We start from the raw sequence: 15,166 nt of genomic DNA on the forward strand, positions 1-15,166 counted from the left end.
TGACTCGTGGATTTTCTGTGACATGGAAAAGCTTCAACGGCCCTGGTTTTCCATGGGTGGGTCTTAGAGAACTTCCAGCCAAGTGCCCCCGCAGGAAAAGAATGGGCTGATTACCAATGAGGACATCAGTGTGGTGGATGAAATCAGAGGATATGGCTCTGACATCAGGGTACAAAGAGGTCATCCATAGGCTGAGTACAGCCTGCAGACCTGTTACTTTCAGCTTCCAAGCATTTAAAAAATTCTTAATGCCTTCCACCTTATCCCATTCTACCACTCCTGTCTCTTATATAGAGCCCATACTGAATATTCATACTCTTTTTGTCCCTGTATCTGAATTTTAGCCCCTAATGTACAAATAACATATTTAAATTATTACATGTAAAATATATAATCTTTAAAAATATAAATCACTTATAAATTTTGTCCTGCCTGTATCATTTCAATTTTTATACAATAATTCATTGTATTCCTCAGGTTGAATGGTGAGATATCTGTATTCATATACGTATTAAAATTACAAAACTATTTCATTTTAATGAAAAATGAGTGGTAAGAAGCCTTAACATGCAATATATTTGGGTCACACCATCTTTCTTCTGGATCCTTACAGTTTGTTGATTTCCATGTGGAAAAAAATTTAAAATACAAACTTTAGGGTCAAAGTGGCAAATATCAAGCTTACTATTTTGTTCCAAGACTCACTTTAATTACAGAGTCTACTCAAGTTTCAAGAAGGAGATAACTCTTAATTAGTAATCTGTAAATTCAGACTCACACTCTCAGAGACATCCAGGTTTCTTTTTTAAAAGATGGTTATTGGGTCTTCCCTGGTGGTGCAAGGGGTTAAAAAATGGCATTGTGAAGCTGGCTGCAGCCACCTCAGATAGAGTTTGATCCCCAGCTGTGGAGCTGGCCCACATGGCGTGGCAGATCTCTCCTGACCCACCCATGGCTCCCCTCAGCAGTGTACTTTGTAGATATGCCTGTTCTGCTCCCCACTCTGTCTCTGGTGAAATCTCTCACCACCCCTGCACCTCTGGCCTGTACCCCAGTTCTGTATGCATAAATAAATAAATCTTTAAAAAAAAAAAGATGGTTTATTATTATTTACCCTGATCCAGTGATATAATGAGGGATGCACTAACTATTAAAAATGCACAGATCTTTATAGATAACTCCTTCTTGGGAATGACTATTCTGAGTTGCTATCATGCTCCATCACTGCACATACAAGTAACCATGATTCTAGAAACTACATCACGGAAATGAAGCCTGAACTACTTAGTTGTTAGGAAATAATGTTGGTCCAACCCAGGGAAGTGAATGCCTGCTCTGGAGACATTGGGGTTGGGCTGGGGGGGTAGCATAAGCCCCTTTGGTCTGGAGGGCCATGTGTCTTTTGTGCTGGGGGGTCTGGACAAAGGCTGCTGCCCTTCCATGTTCTCCAGTGACTTCCCTCCGCCCAACCAACCACAGAGAGTCCCACATTTGCAGTCGCTTCTTACCAGGTCCCAGATACTTAAAGCCCAGGTACAAGATCACCCTTATAATCCCATGTACTCAGATATTTGAGTCCCTGTACATACTCCCCTTGTACACATGTTTCCCCCTCCTGGTCCCCACTGTATCTCCTCCCACATTTCCATCGTTTTCCTTTCTACCTCCCATTTTTCCAGTTTGAGGCCACTGCTGGAAAACATTCCAATCTCTGGAGGGAGGCCAAGCATGGTAGCATACACCTCTGAGGGCCCGTGGAATTGTGAAAGTCATCTCTTCTGGGGTTTAGGAGATGCAGGTAACTGGCAGAGCTGCCAAGCAAGCCTGTGTTAGGTTGGAGGTGCAGTCAGAGACACTGAGCTTTTGCACTGCAGAAATGCTACAAAGGCTCTGATCACACAAATGGATACAGAATGTGTCCACAAAAGAAAGACTGGAAAAAAAATCCTGGAGGGGATATTAAAAGAATGAAGATCCAGTTAGCTTTTTACCAATTTTACCCAAAAAGAAGTGATTAAAACTGAATAGAGGTTTCTAGGAGTAGTCATGTACCCAAATAGATCTCCTCTTGCCTCCTTTAGATTGAAATTATATGGGGAGGGGCAAGGGGCAATTACATGAATCAATAAGCTGTCTACATTTTAAAAAGTAAAATTCCGGAAACAAACCCAAACCCACTGCAGATGAAAACCCACAATAAGCTGCTCAGAAAAATTATGCTTTAAATATACAGATCTAAAAACATCTAAAGAACAGGCTGTTCTGTAGAACAGCTCGAGTTTCTGCTTGTGCTTTCATTTTAGAAAACAAATGCCCATAGACTCCACAGTGGGAGGAGTTTCACACAGGGATTCAAATTCACAGAAAATGGCCACCGGTTTTAGAAATGTGAATACAACAAACAGGCCCTCAAGGGACCTTCTGGAATTCAGGGCACTTACCCTCACAACAGCAATTGTCTACAAACAGACAGAACTAACGTGCCCTCCCCCCCACCACCATCACCCCCCAGTAACATAAATCATGGCCTCCAAAGTATTTGTTTTGCTCAACACCACGGTGACTAATCACGCGACTTTTACTATTTTCCCCCATGAAGAGAAAAATAGGACATTTTTATTGTAAGGTAGCTGCGAGGATGGAGGTAGGGCTCCCATTTCAATTTCATAGGTGGAAAATAAAGTGCTCACAAAGTATTTCCTAAAATAGAGATAAACGCAAATCATTTCATCAGAAACTCTTGATCACTAAATAGAAAAGAAAGTCTTAAAATAGATCATTCAAACATTAATGGATTTTCTGAAAAGTGTCAAAACCAAATAAGAATATGCCATATTATACGACAGAAGAGGGTCAAAACTCACTTGGTACTGTTTATTCATTTAGGGAAAATCGTGCATTGCAGGGAATAATACGGTGCGTCTGTGCAAAAAGTCAACTGACAGTGTGCACTGACCAGGGAAACGCCAGCATGACCAGTCCTTGACAGGAACAATTTTAAAGGTCAGGCTTTTTTTTACCCTATTTAGCACAGCACTCAGGGTAGGCCAGTTCTCTGATGTCTGAGTAAAGCCTCATTTGGGGCTTCATTTCACTGGCGCGTCATTGCTTTTTCCATGTACCTCAGTGCCTTCTGCTCCCTTAAAGGAGTCTCCAGCCTTTCCCTCCCATTAAAGCAAGGTGGAATTTGCGTCAGTCCCAGGGAAGGACAGAACTCATGCCACTATGGCTCAGCAACAGCAACCCAGGAAGTGGGGGTGATTTTGGCTACTACAGCACAGCACACTACTTCTACCCGTGAGCATGAAAAGAAAATACTGACACCGTGAGGAATCTTGCTCTTTGAGCCCAGGGCCAGGGCTACAAGATCAGAATAGATAGATATAAGCAGGGCTGGACCTGAATACTGAGTAGGTTTTAAAAAAGGGAAATTCCTCACTTTGCTCCAGGAGCAAATCAATGTTCTAGTAGCTCTAATTTGAAGATGCGTGTAAGTTTGGGGAGCCTGTGATTCTGAACACGGTCTCTCCTGCTCAGCAAGATAATAAATGCAGCTTTGCTTTCACAGCATTAGGGGTCTTATTATCTAATTGTAATAGACTCCACAAATAGAAGTTGTTCTAACACATGGACAGGAAGAATAACACAAACAAAACAGAGCCTAGAAACAATATCCAAACCACGACGTAGGAAATGACAGCTCAAATCTTGTCTATTAGACAAGCCTGGCGTCAGGGTTGCTGAAATAACCCCAGGATGCCCCTGTAGGACTAACAGCCTTTGCATTTCTCATGAAAGTGCACCCAAAAATGAAAACATGCGTGGTGGCAGCCGCAAAATGGGGGTGCAAGCCATTCCTCGAGAAAAAGTTTAATGCAAAATTATTGTATAGCTACATAATGTTAATTTAAATGTCAGGAGATGCATTAAAATATAGCAGTCTTCTGCCTCTTCCATTAAAAAAAAAAAGTCTTCTTGACTACCCTAACTGGCAAAATTCCAAATGCTTGGATGGCCTGCAGTCAACATCGTGATGTCCTCCTGCCTGTTAGTCAGAAGTCCAGCGGGCCCTGAGGTCAGCTCTCTCCCACAGAACCCCTTCAGCCCTTCTTTGAACTTTGTTTGTTGACTGCCATCTCCTGCTTACCACATAACCTGCCTTCCAAGTAGGGCCTACTTGTTTCAGCATAGAGCTAGGACACTGCATTTTGTTCCTAGCTCACCACGCACTTGGTGACCCTGAATTAGTCCTGGACGCCCATCTCCTAGTCTGAATGTGAAGATGTTGGGTTAGTTTATCTCTAGGGTTCTTTTTCAACATCAAATTAAAAAAACCAAGATTTTCTCCCTCTCTCCCTCCCATTCTGTCACCTTCTGATTGCATCCCAGGCAGTGTCAATCTGACAATCATAAAAATCCGCATATTCTCCAGAACTATATTCATGGGCTTGCCTAAAAAAGGTATCAACTAAAGACAAACCTGTGGTTACTACTAGCATATCTGTGAGGACAGTCGCAGAGCTTTGAAATCAAGAACCCAGGAAACCTCAAAGATGGAGCAGTTAACCTCTGTCCCTCTTTCCATCTGCTTGTCCCAGCAACTCTGCTCTTTTGCTGGAGCAGAAACAGAATTGCTGCACCTTAGAGTTGGAGGAAACCTTCTTCATCACTGAGCCAAATCTTGTCTGGTTCCATGTGAGGAAACCAGGCCAGCAAAGTTACAAGACTTTCTCCCCCAAGGTTGCACAGTGGGTCATGGGGACAAGCTATGGGCCTCCTGTTTGGTTGTTCATGTTAAGGTCCTTTTATCTACCTAGCCCCCCACCCTCTCCTCAAGGCTTCCTCTGCAGGGCTTTAAGGTCTTTCCCTTGCCTGCTGTACATTCCCTCAGGGCACCAGTGGGTATCCACAAACATTTACAGAGCACCTTCTGAGCAATCCCCCAAGGAATGCTTAAATTTCAATGGTGTCGCTACTCAGGGAACATTCAGCCCAGCACAGGGGCAGTGGCAACTGCAGCAAAACACACACTGATTGGTCGTATCAGTGTGCACATTTACTGGTGTTTTGCAGCGGCACCTGGGTGGCAGATATGATTAGGTGGGGGAGCTAGGGTCCTGGGGTGGGGGTCAGGATCTGGTAGCCAGCATGTAGGTGATAACTGCTGAACAAATCACTTCTGCATGTTATTTCTGCTCCCTTGTGTCTTTCTTGCTTTTTCTTTAACATTTATTTATTTGTGCATACAGAATGAGGTACAGCCCAGAGGTGCAGGGATGGTGAGAGGATTCACCAGAGACAGAGTGGGGAGCAGAACAGGCAGACTGACGAAGTACACTGTTGAGGGGAGCAGCGGGCAAGACAGGAGAGGTCTGCCATGCCATGTGGATCACCTCCCTAGCCAGGATTAAACTTGTGCTGAAGCAGCTTCAGCTAGCTTTGCATGCTGTGCTTTAATTGGTTGGCCACCAAGGAGGACCCTCCCCTTATTTCTTGTCAAAAATTCTGAGGTCACTGTGACATTAAGGAAAAGGGACTAAGTCTTGAAGCTAACATCAGGAACAGCGATCCATTTCATGCTTTCAGCATACAGCTGGGGAACAACATGGGATGTGGAGAAAAGACTGAGGTCAGACAGACCCCAGGGTGTGACAATGTCAATTCTGCAACATCAGCCACAGTACTGAGTTTCTCTGCTTCCATTTCTACCAGGTTATCCAGAGGTCCTAATGAGAAGACTGAGCTAATGCACATGCACATAAGGTATAGAATTCACTCTGTGAAAGTCAGTTCTATCTTCTCCCCTCAGGCTATGGGTAGGGAAACAAAGAAATTATGTTTCTAGGCAAGGCTCCAGATGATCAGCAACCTCCTCCCAAAGAAGCAAACCATCAATGGAATGTCAACAATGTTATAAAAATGACTCATTATAGTCTTAATAAATATATTCCTGTTAAATCATCCAATTTTAAAATTATGTTCTGGGATCATAATTCACAAGGCAAATATGTTTGATATCCTTTATACATGGCACGAACATCAAACCTGCATGTATATCTCAGTTCTTTTTATAAGCAGAGGAAAGAGTTAGGACTAGGGTGATGGAAAAAGGGTGATTGCAAAACAGACTTGGGATAGATAAATAATGTGAACTCCCCTAAAAACGATATATTTCTAAGATGCAAACAACAGGGGAAATAGAATTCTCTTTCCTCTCCAACAGAAAAACAGAGCAGGGCAGAGGTTAAGCTCATGCTGAAGTCTTCCAGAATCCCAGTTTCAAAGCTCTCTGTTTATCAACCAGAAGTCAGATAGATAGATGCATCAAAACATTTTAATGATACGACTGCAATGCTGCACTATTAAATATATAATTGGTAACGACATTTAAAATATACTATGGTTTTGTAAACTTGGGCATCATGACAGGATGTCATCACTTACTTCACAAGAAAACCAAGACAATTTGGGGACTGCACCTTGTCTGGTTACTGTTACTGACATACAGCAGATGGACATAGCAGGAAGCAATAATACCGCCAGTCCTTGACTCTGGGATTCATTTGTTTTTGACTTACAGCAAATAATGAGCCACAAACTTTACCAACACAAATATGAAGCTATGAAGGATAAACATGTCTCTGGTAGAAACTGGATTTAAAATCAGCATATCAAGTCTTAGAATTATCCCTTCTTCTTTTTCTAAAACTTGGCATTTGTTAATCTGCTTCTCACAGAAGTGCTTGTCTAAGATGAAGATTCCCAGGTGTCCCACCCCAAATCTACTGAAATAGAATTTCTGGGCCAGGGGCCTGAGAACCTACATTTTAATAGATTCCCCAGGTGCATTCTTCTTCTTCTTTTCTTTCTTTTTTGGACAGAAAAGCAAGGAGCTTATTATCAGACAAGGAGAAGTACGGGAAAAGCTCTCTGAACAGAAAGGGGTCCTGAGCAGGTAGCCTCCCAGGTGGATTCTTATCCATAAATTGCAAAGCACTTGAACTATGAAGGGATCTTTGTTATAGTGGGAGGTATGCTCCTCCCTTGATAAAATTAACACCTTAAAATGAATCACAAAAGTAAGGCTTTGTATATATAGATGCACACTATGAGGAAATTTACATACCTATATGAAGGTTGTAAGGGGAAAGCACTAAACATAAATTAATAGTCTACTATAGTATAGGTCCCAATCCAATTATAATTACTCAATCTTCAAAATAATTCTGTTTGAATTATGAATGGAAAATGTTAGAAACTGGGTAACTCTTCTGAAGTCACAAGCCTGGAGAATGGCCCAGTGAGGTTGTGAAACTAGATTGATCTGACCCCAGTTTTTTCATTCCATTGTACTTAGTTCACATGCCCATGAAAATATACACATGCATGTGCACATACTCTCAAGTCGCGCAATAGCCATATAGTTAAAAAGCAAAAAAAAATTATAGACTTTTAGAAACCTTCTGAATCAGAAAGTATTTAGTTTTGAAAGAACTCATTCTTCAATGGCTATTCTTTTGCTTGGTCTGCTGAGAAGATAATGAAGGGTATGACTACTATCAAAACCACATTTAACAGTCTGGATTTTAGTAATCAGAAGTATGTTAGGGAGCTTGCTAGGACCAAATTTAAAGGTGATTCTTGATATGTGCAAGCTACTGAGTTTTGCAAATGAAACCACGTAATATTCATTCTGCAAGTTGCATTATCTTACAAAGAAAAACTCCAACAAATGTGTGATCTAGCACTTCTCAATCCAATGGTCTTCCTGGGCCTCACCCCTCCCATCTGACAGTCTAAGCTCCCTCTGCTGGGAAACCCCCTGCTGCTGGCTTCTGGAATCATGTTCCCTTGTGGTTCTTCTTTGCTCTTTTGTCAAATGTCTCATTAGGACCTCCTGAGACCCTTCTCTCTTTCTTATAATGTTCTATCTTCAACCCCTGCCTGCCTACATGCACTCTCTGGAAAAGTTCTTCTTTTGCCTCTTCCCTTTTTCTTATACTTGAAAGATGTCCAAACTGGCCTAGACCTGGCCTTCTTCTAGAGCACAGTGTTTCCTCTGTCTGGGGGATATCATAGCACAACGCTTCAAATCTGGCAACTCTAAAGTACTGGTCCTTACTTCCTCGAACCAAGACTCCTGTGCAGGAAGCACTGCTCTGGAAACCGACGTCAGCTTTAGCTGATCTTTCCCTCCATGATGTCAGATTGTGTCAACTCTTTTCCTTTGCTTCTGTCCCTTTCCATTTCACTATCATCATTTCAGGCCTTTCCCTCCCTTTTTCTTGGTGGACTGAGGTGGTCTTCTAAGGGTGTCCCCATCTGGTTTCTGCTCTGCTTTTCTCCTCATCACCCTTAACTCCTATTCACAGCCACAACACCTCCCTGTTCTATCTCCACTGCCTCCTATTGGTCATTCAGAGTTCCCAGCTTGGCAGTGAAGACAACTGATGTGGCCCCAAATGGTCTCCAGATTTACTTCCCGTTCAATGCCTGTGCAGACAGTTCTAACTGGCTTGGATTCACAAGCTTTCCCTGAATATACTCCAGGTTTTCTCTTTTCCCCTCTACTTCCCTATCTCAAATGTCTTCTCCCATCTTCTCTATGGAAATTCCACATCCATCAAGGACTTGCTTAAATGTTTTTTCTCAAAAAAGAAATCCCTGGACTTCTAGAGGTAAAAGGATTCTTCCTTCTCAAAGCACCATAATATATTTTTGGCATGAACCACATGATTATTTCTGCATATTTATTTCCTCACCTACATATCAGGAGCTAAGCGGGAAGAGGCCACATCTGTTTTTGCTGACACCTCCATTCTCTCTAGCATAATGTCATATTTCTGTAGGTATTCAATAAATATCTGCCGTATACCATTTATAGAACTCCTAAAAGTTTAAAAAGCACATTCACATGTCTGTTCTATTTGGAGCTTACATTTACGGTAAATAGCATTCAAGACTCAGAATCTGATTTCTGTCGCTTAACACAGTTATTAGAACTATCTCCAATTTTGTACCTTGTAGGTTAAACATATCTCTTACATTGCTTTTCTTTTGAACACCCACTGTCCTCTGTGGCCTATGGAGCTAAATAAAGAGGACATTTTTGAATCAAAGAAAGCCCTCTTGCCAAACTGCTTTTTTCTTGCTCATAGGTTAAGTAGAGATGTAAAAGGTCCCTATGCAGAGGTAATGGCAAAATCAAAAAGTTAAAAAGAAATTCCTTTCTGAAGACTGTAAGACTAAAAAAAATGATTTTCTACATATCCAGTTAGAATCCTACTTATGAATCAATTCCCACTATTACTGGAACTGATAGCATGTTAATAACAGAACATTTCTGACAGTTGAACAAATGATTCCTCACTAAAAGACTGAATATGACTAACATGATGATAAAAGCCCAAATTATCTGTCTGGTATTTTACACCCAAGGACCTTGTAAATGTTCAATAATATTTGTTAAACAAATAAATGAATGAATCCAGAGAAAGCCTTCCTACTGCTTATTAGATGATTGTATAAGCTTTCATTGATGGATGGAAGTATAAGATGAACTGGAAGAAAGAAGAAAAACTTCATTTAATGGCAAGAACTTGGATATATCAGCAACTTGGGTCTCTCCCTGTGACAGGTCCCCTATGACTAATGGAGATGAAGTAGATGAGGAGAATGGCATAAAAATCAGGCATCTGACTGGGCCTCTTCTGGATTGAGATTGCAAAGCTTCTCAAGGGTAAATACTTTGCCTTGAACTCTGGTCCTAGCACTGTGCTTTGCGTGCAGAATGTACAACGTGGTATGAGACACAAAGCTGCCCCCTGCGCCCCTGCGTTTTCAGAATTCAATCCTTTACAACTATTCTCCCTTGCCCTCCAGGGGTGTTGCAATTACATAAAAATATAGCACTTAAAGTCCTTAACACACTGTCTTGCGTGCGTGCACACACACACACACAAGTGCTTGATAAACGGTAGCTATAATTATCACTGTCTGAGACTATGTGTTTGCCTCAGTGGCAACTAGTGTGCTGGGCTCTGAGTATTTGTCTGTACAAACGACAAGTATGTGGCATGGGCACTTCACACTTGTAGACTCAGTGCCTCGCACAGTGCTCACAGTGAGCTTGAAGACGGCCACATGAGTGAGTAATTGAGATTCAAGTTGCCTCTTCCCCCACCCACTAGGTTACCCAAAGAGTCATTTAGACTCTCTGAGTCTCAGTGACATCTGTGGACCCTTCCAGCTCAGAAAAGCTGAAGAACTCTTAAGAAACTTACAGGAGCTCTGGTGACAGTCACTGGCGGGCCTAAAAAGAGAAGCCAACTGTCCTGAAGTTCTGTTCACTCAGGTCCCCCTTCATTACAGGGGCTTCTCATCATGTCTCCTTAATAGCAGTTCATTTAAATGCCACTGTCACTTTGTCATCCCCAAACCTGGTGGGCTGCTGGCACAAATCATGTACCTCTTGGTTCAGTTCCTCAGAAAAGCCACTTTCTATTTCAAGTAGACTAGGGAGAGACACGCATTTAGTTACCTCAGTTAAAACAGAACAGCCTTAACAGAGTTAGTTTTTCGTATTTTGGAAGAAGTCACTTGGAAATCCTCGGTTCTGAGTCCTCCATCTCCTCCACAAGATCTAAAAAAAAGAAAGAAAGAAAGAAAGAAAGAGCTGTGTCTTATGACTAGCTGCCAGAATTTGATGTTTTAGCAACAATAGTAGTTGCAATTATCATGCGTATGGAACACCTACTCTAAGTCAAGCATGGAGCAAAGTGCCCCAGGTGACGTCCTGTCCTCTTCATAATACCCCTCAGGTGCAGAAGACATTCCCCCATTTTACAGATATACAAAAAGAGGCTCTGAGAGGTCATGGCATCTGTTCAAGGTCACACAACTAGCTGATGTTAGATGTAGGATGTAAACACAGGCTCGATGACTCCAAAGCTCCAATGATTAATCTGGAATCAGGGTCTTCAACGCTTTATGAGAATGACCCACTGTAACTGCACTATGTAAAGTGAAACCCCCCAATCTCAAAAGAAGGCATACTCTTACTATGCAAAACGCACCGATATTTTCTACTCTATCCTATTCTTTTCCATATTGCATCATGTATCTTTTAAAAGAAGTTCTGATAGCAACCCACTAAACTGATGCTGCAGTCTACTAATGGGGCCCTACTCCTGTTGGGAAAACACTACACTTAGGTATAGCACTTCACTAGAAGTTCCCCTGAAACCACAGACTAAATCCTCCTATGCATGCACTTTAGCCATGAGAACCTGGCCAGATAGTGAAGCATCATAATTATGAGAAAAGTCTTAACCTTTAAAATATGTATAAGGCACTGGTATACCTATCATCAACAATACTTTTAAGGGGTAACCAATTAAGGCCAAAGTCCAGAATGGAATTAATCACTTACCTACAGCAGAACAGGAGTTATAAAGTGGAACCACGGACAGACTAAAATCTCAGGTGATTTATTACCTACCCTGCAAAGAAGTGGCTAACAGAGGGCGGCTGTGTTGTACCAACAGAGCAGACCTAACTACTGCAGAAGTAGGAGGCTGAGATTGCAAACCCCCGGGCGCAGGGCCCTGCCTTTGCACGTCCCATTCAATTCCAAGGGCTTGGTGCTGAACCAAGGAAATCATAAGGTTCCTCAGGGTCTGGACTGGGGTCCAAGTCACTGTCTGGGGGAGGGGAGACGCAAGTGTCACGCAGTTCCTAAGCCCCGCTAGACCCGAGCCCGCACGGCCCCCAGCCCTCGGGTGCGCCTTTCCCCCGAGCCGCCCCCGCCCCGCCCCCGCCCTCCCGCACATCCGCGCTCTCGGACACTAGCTGCGACGCAACCTGCCTCGACGCCGCAGTTGAATGCCCCCTGCCCCGTCAGGCCCGGGCCCAGGAGTCGGGGCACCTGCGGGCGTTAGGATCCTGCAGCAGCTCGGCTTTCCAGCGTCAGCGGAGCTCCCGGCGCTGCGCGAGCGTTCAGCCAGGTTTCCAGGCTCCCCCCTAGAGAGAGGGGTCAGGCTGGCGGCGCCCCGGGCACCGCACCCACGGCCGTGCCTCGCCCACCCAGCCCGCACACACACCCTGCGAGTGCACTTACAGGGTTCGACTCCGCCGCCAGTGCGTCTCCTCGGGGGTCCATGGCGCTTCCGGACCCGCGAGTCCGGCCGCTGCGCCGCACAGCACCGCCCAGAAAATGGACGCCGGCGGCTCGGCTCTGCCGGCCAGGCCCGCCCCCGGCGCGGGGCAGAGGACGCGGCCTGTCCGAGAGCGGTCGGCCGACCCCCAGCTCGCTGACCCGGGCGCTGGGGACCACGCCGCGCCCAGACCGGGCCTCGGGAAGGCAGCGGCCGGACCAGGAAAGGGGGGCGCACAAGGCCCCAGACCCTACCTGGGTGCGACGGGGGTGGGGTGGGGTGTGGTGGGGTGTGGTGGGGGCGGGGAACCCACGACGACGCCGCCAGGCCCCAGACCCCACTAAAAGAGCAGCGGCCTCCGCTTTCACCTCCCAGGAGAAGGGAATTTGGAACCTGCAGGGAGGCCCACCCAGTTCGGGTTCTACAGAGCCTAGAGAGTCACTAACAGTGCAAGGCCGGCCCCACAAGGGCCCCTGGGTTTCAAATCCAGATTCCAGACACTTTCCAAAACCTGCACATTCGAGCGAGGCAGAGGTCAGAGAAAGTAAAGGGCCACTTTAATCGAATCAAATTCTCGGGAATAGGGTGTCACCTGCGCTTTCCCATGCCTGTCAGGCGCGGCCTCTATTGATTTTCTCAACGTGCTATAAAAGCTAGTTGTTGCAAAATGCCTAGTCCTCCTTTCTTAAATGAAGAACACGGCTGCTAGGATCTGTCTTCCAAGATTCATTGAAAAAGTATTTACTGTGTCCTGCCACCAACTTGCTTTATGGATCTAACAGAGCCTAGTGCACTAATGTAAAGCTTTTGTCTGCTTTTTTGTTTGTTTGTTTTTTAAATAAAAGTTCTCTGCTTTGATAGTATGAGTCCTGTAGTAAATTTAGTTTCAGAAAAGATTCACTCCTGGTCCATAATGGAAAAGGATTAAAAAGTCTGTCTTTGACTTGCATCCTGTTTTTAGTCTGCAATAGTGTTTGCACTCCCACATCCCAGTTCCTGACTGTTTTTAAAATGTGATCATTTTTTGATGAGTAAAGTAGACTCCAATATTATACACAAAGTCAGTAAGATATTTTAAATAATCCAGGAAAATTATATTGACTTGAAGTCACATTGAAGAAGCATGCGATTTCAAAATCAAGGCAGGGTTCTGAAGGCTGGCAGGTTGGTGACACGCAGGCACATGTCCTCGCACAGTTCCCAGCTGCATCAAAGCCAAACACCCTTTATTCTCTCTCCTAGGCCACATGTTTAGAAAGATCTAGCCTGCTAAATTGCATTTATTAACGAATGATTCATCTTCCCATTTAAAAAAGCAACAGGCCTGCATGTTTTTGTACATGTAACCGCCAATCAGAGGGTCTACAAAAACTGAGCTAACCCATCATTAAATATGGATTTCAACCTAAAGAAATGTATGGTCTAACTTGAAGTTTATGTGTGTGTGTTTTACTGGGGCTTTTAGAAACTGAAAATCACTTGGAGATTTTTTCAGGAAAACCAAGGCACCTGGATTAGGAAACCTGGTCAGGAAGTACTAAAATGAGGCAGTGCTCTCTATGCTTCCCTGAGCGTGGGAGTGGGATCGCAGAGCAAGGCAGCTGGACTCTGCCTGTCTGGGTATAAAGCCCAGCTTTGTCACTTACACGGCCACTCCCTGTGTACCTGGAGGCAAGTAATTTAATGGCCTCAAGCTTGGGCTTCCTCACCTGTAAAATGGGATTGTTTTTAACTGTAAGCATTTTGATGGTTAAATGGGATAAAACACTGACAGTAGTGACTGGCACACCATAAGTGTTCTGTAAGTGTGAACTGTTGTGATTAGTGTTAAAAGTCTAATATGCAGAGTTAAATTCCTACCATCCAAATGCTGAGAATCAGCCACTGTGTGTAAAGCAACTTTTATACCCTAGAAATTTTCCATGGGTAAGCTGCCAAGGTCACATGGTGAGTGACATGAAGGGATTTAAACACAGGTCTGACTCCACACTCCATTTTCTGTGTTGCTAACATGTTCCAGGTGGTACCTTGATCAGACGCTGTCAACAGCTTGTTAAGGGTGAAATCGGCTCTGGCTTTCCTAAGAGGCTTAGCAAGTGAATGGCTCCTTACATGCGCTTGGGGCTTCACAAACAGTGGCATTTCTTTCTCATTAGAGCCAAATGTTTCTCCAGAAGTGAGGAGATTTCCCCAAATTGTTATTAAGAACTAAAATATCATGGCAACAGTTTTAAACGCCACAGCCTAAAACTTACATAATCAGCCCGTCCTTCAAAATTTTCCACCCTTCCTCATAACCAGTCGCAGATTCTCTCTCTTAATGATTCTTCTGAATATGGGGAACTATCTGGAAATTTCCAGAAATGTCCCAACTTGTCATAATTTTATTCTTTTCTGTAAAGTTGCATTCTTTTTTAAAACAACTAAATATGGTCTGTTTTTCTGTAACTTTGTGATACTTTTCATTTCAATACGTTTGTAAATCAGAAGAAAAAAAAATCCTAAGCTTTCAAAGATTATCTTAAATTTCTACCAGTACAGCGCATCCTCTTGATCTTTTTCTGGTGGCCTTACCTAAGAGGTTTTCTTCATTTCCCACCTCATGTCCTTTAATTCCCACATGAGTTTTATTATGCTGCAAGACCCTACTTGAGCTTTCTGCTTTTGACTGTTGGCTTACTTAACTTTTCCTGTCCCCTATTTTCTTTCTTTTTAAGGTTTCAATATTATCATTAATATAGTGACTATTTTTACTTCCTTTGTTTCCCACCAGATCTTAGAATCTTATTTTGCCTCCTCTACTTGCAGCATTTTGTTAACTTAATTTTTCATTTTACTTTCTATTTTCCTTCATCCAGGACAATCACCAAATAATATCATTTGGCCTTTCCTATTTTTTTTTTTTTTAAAGATTCATTTATTTGTGCATTCAGAACTGGGGTACAGGCCAGAGGCTCAGGGGCAGTGAGAGGCTTCACCAGAGAAGAGTGGGGAACAGAACAGGCAGATCG

General features: G+C 43.5%; 1 protein-coding gene across 3 annotated transcripts in view; it reads right to left on the bottom strand.

Annotated features, from left to right (window-relative positions):
- ZBTB38 (zinc finger and BTB domain containing 38) overlaps positions 1–15,166 on the bottom strand; it is a 71,429-nt gene that overhangs the window by 27,701 nt on the left and 28,562 nt on the right. For all 3 annotated transcript variants that reach the window (XM_012724877.1, XM_012724876.1, XM_004682150.2), the window contains one exon: positions 10,541–10,642. The gene's annotated coding sequence lies outside the window, so the exon portion shown is untranslated. The remainder of the gene's footprint in view (positions 1–10,540; positions 10,643–15,166) is intronic.

The sequence above is a fragment of the Condylura cristata genome, unplaced genomic scaffold (assembly GCF_000260355.1).
Source record: "Condylura cristata isolate star-nosed mole 26May11 unplaced genomic scaffold, ConCri1.0 scaffold00014, whole genome shotgun sequence".
NCBI lineage: Eukaryota > Metazoa > Chordata > Mammalia > Eulipotyphla > Talpidae > Condylura > Condylura cristata.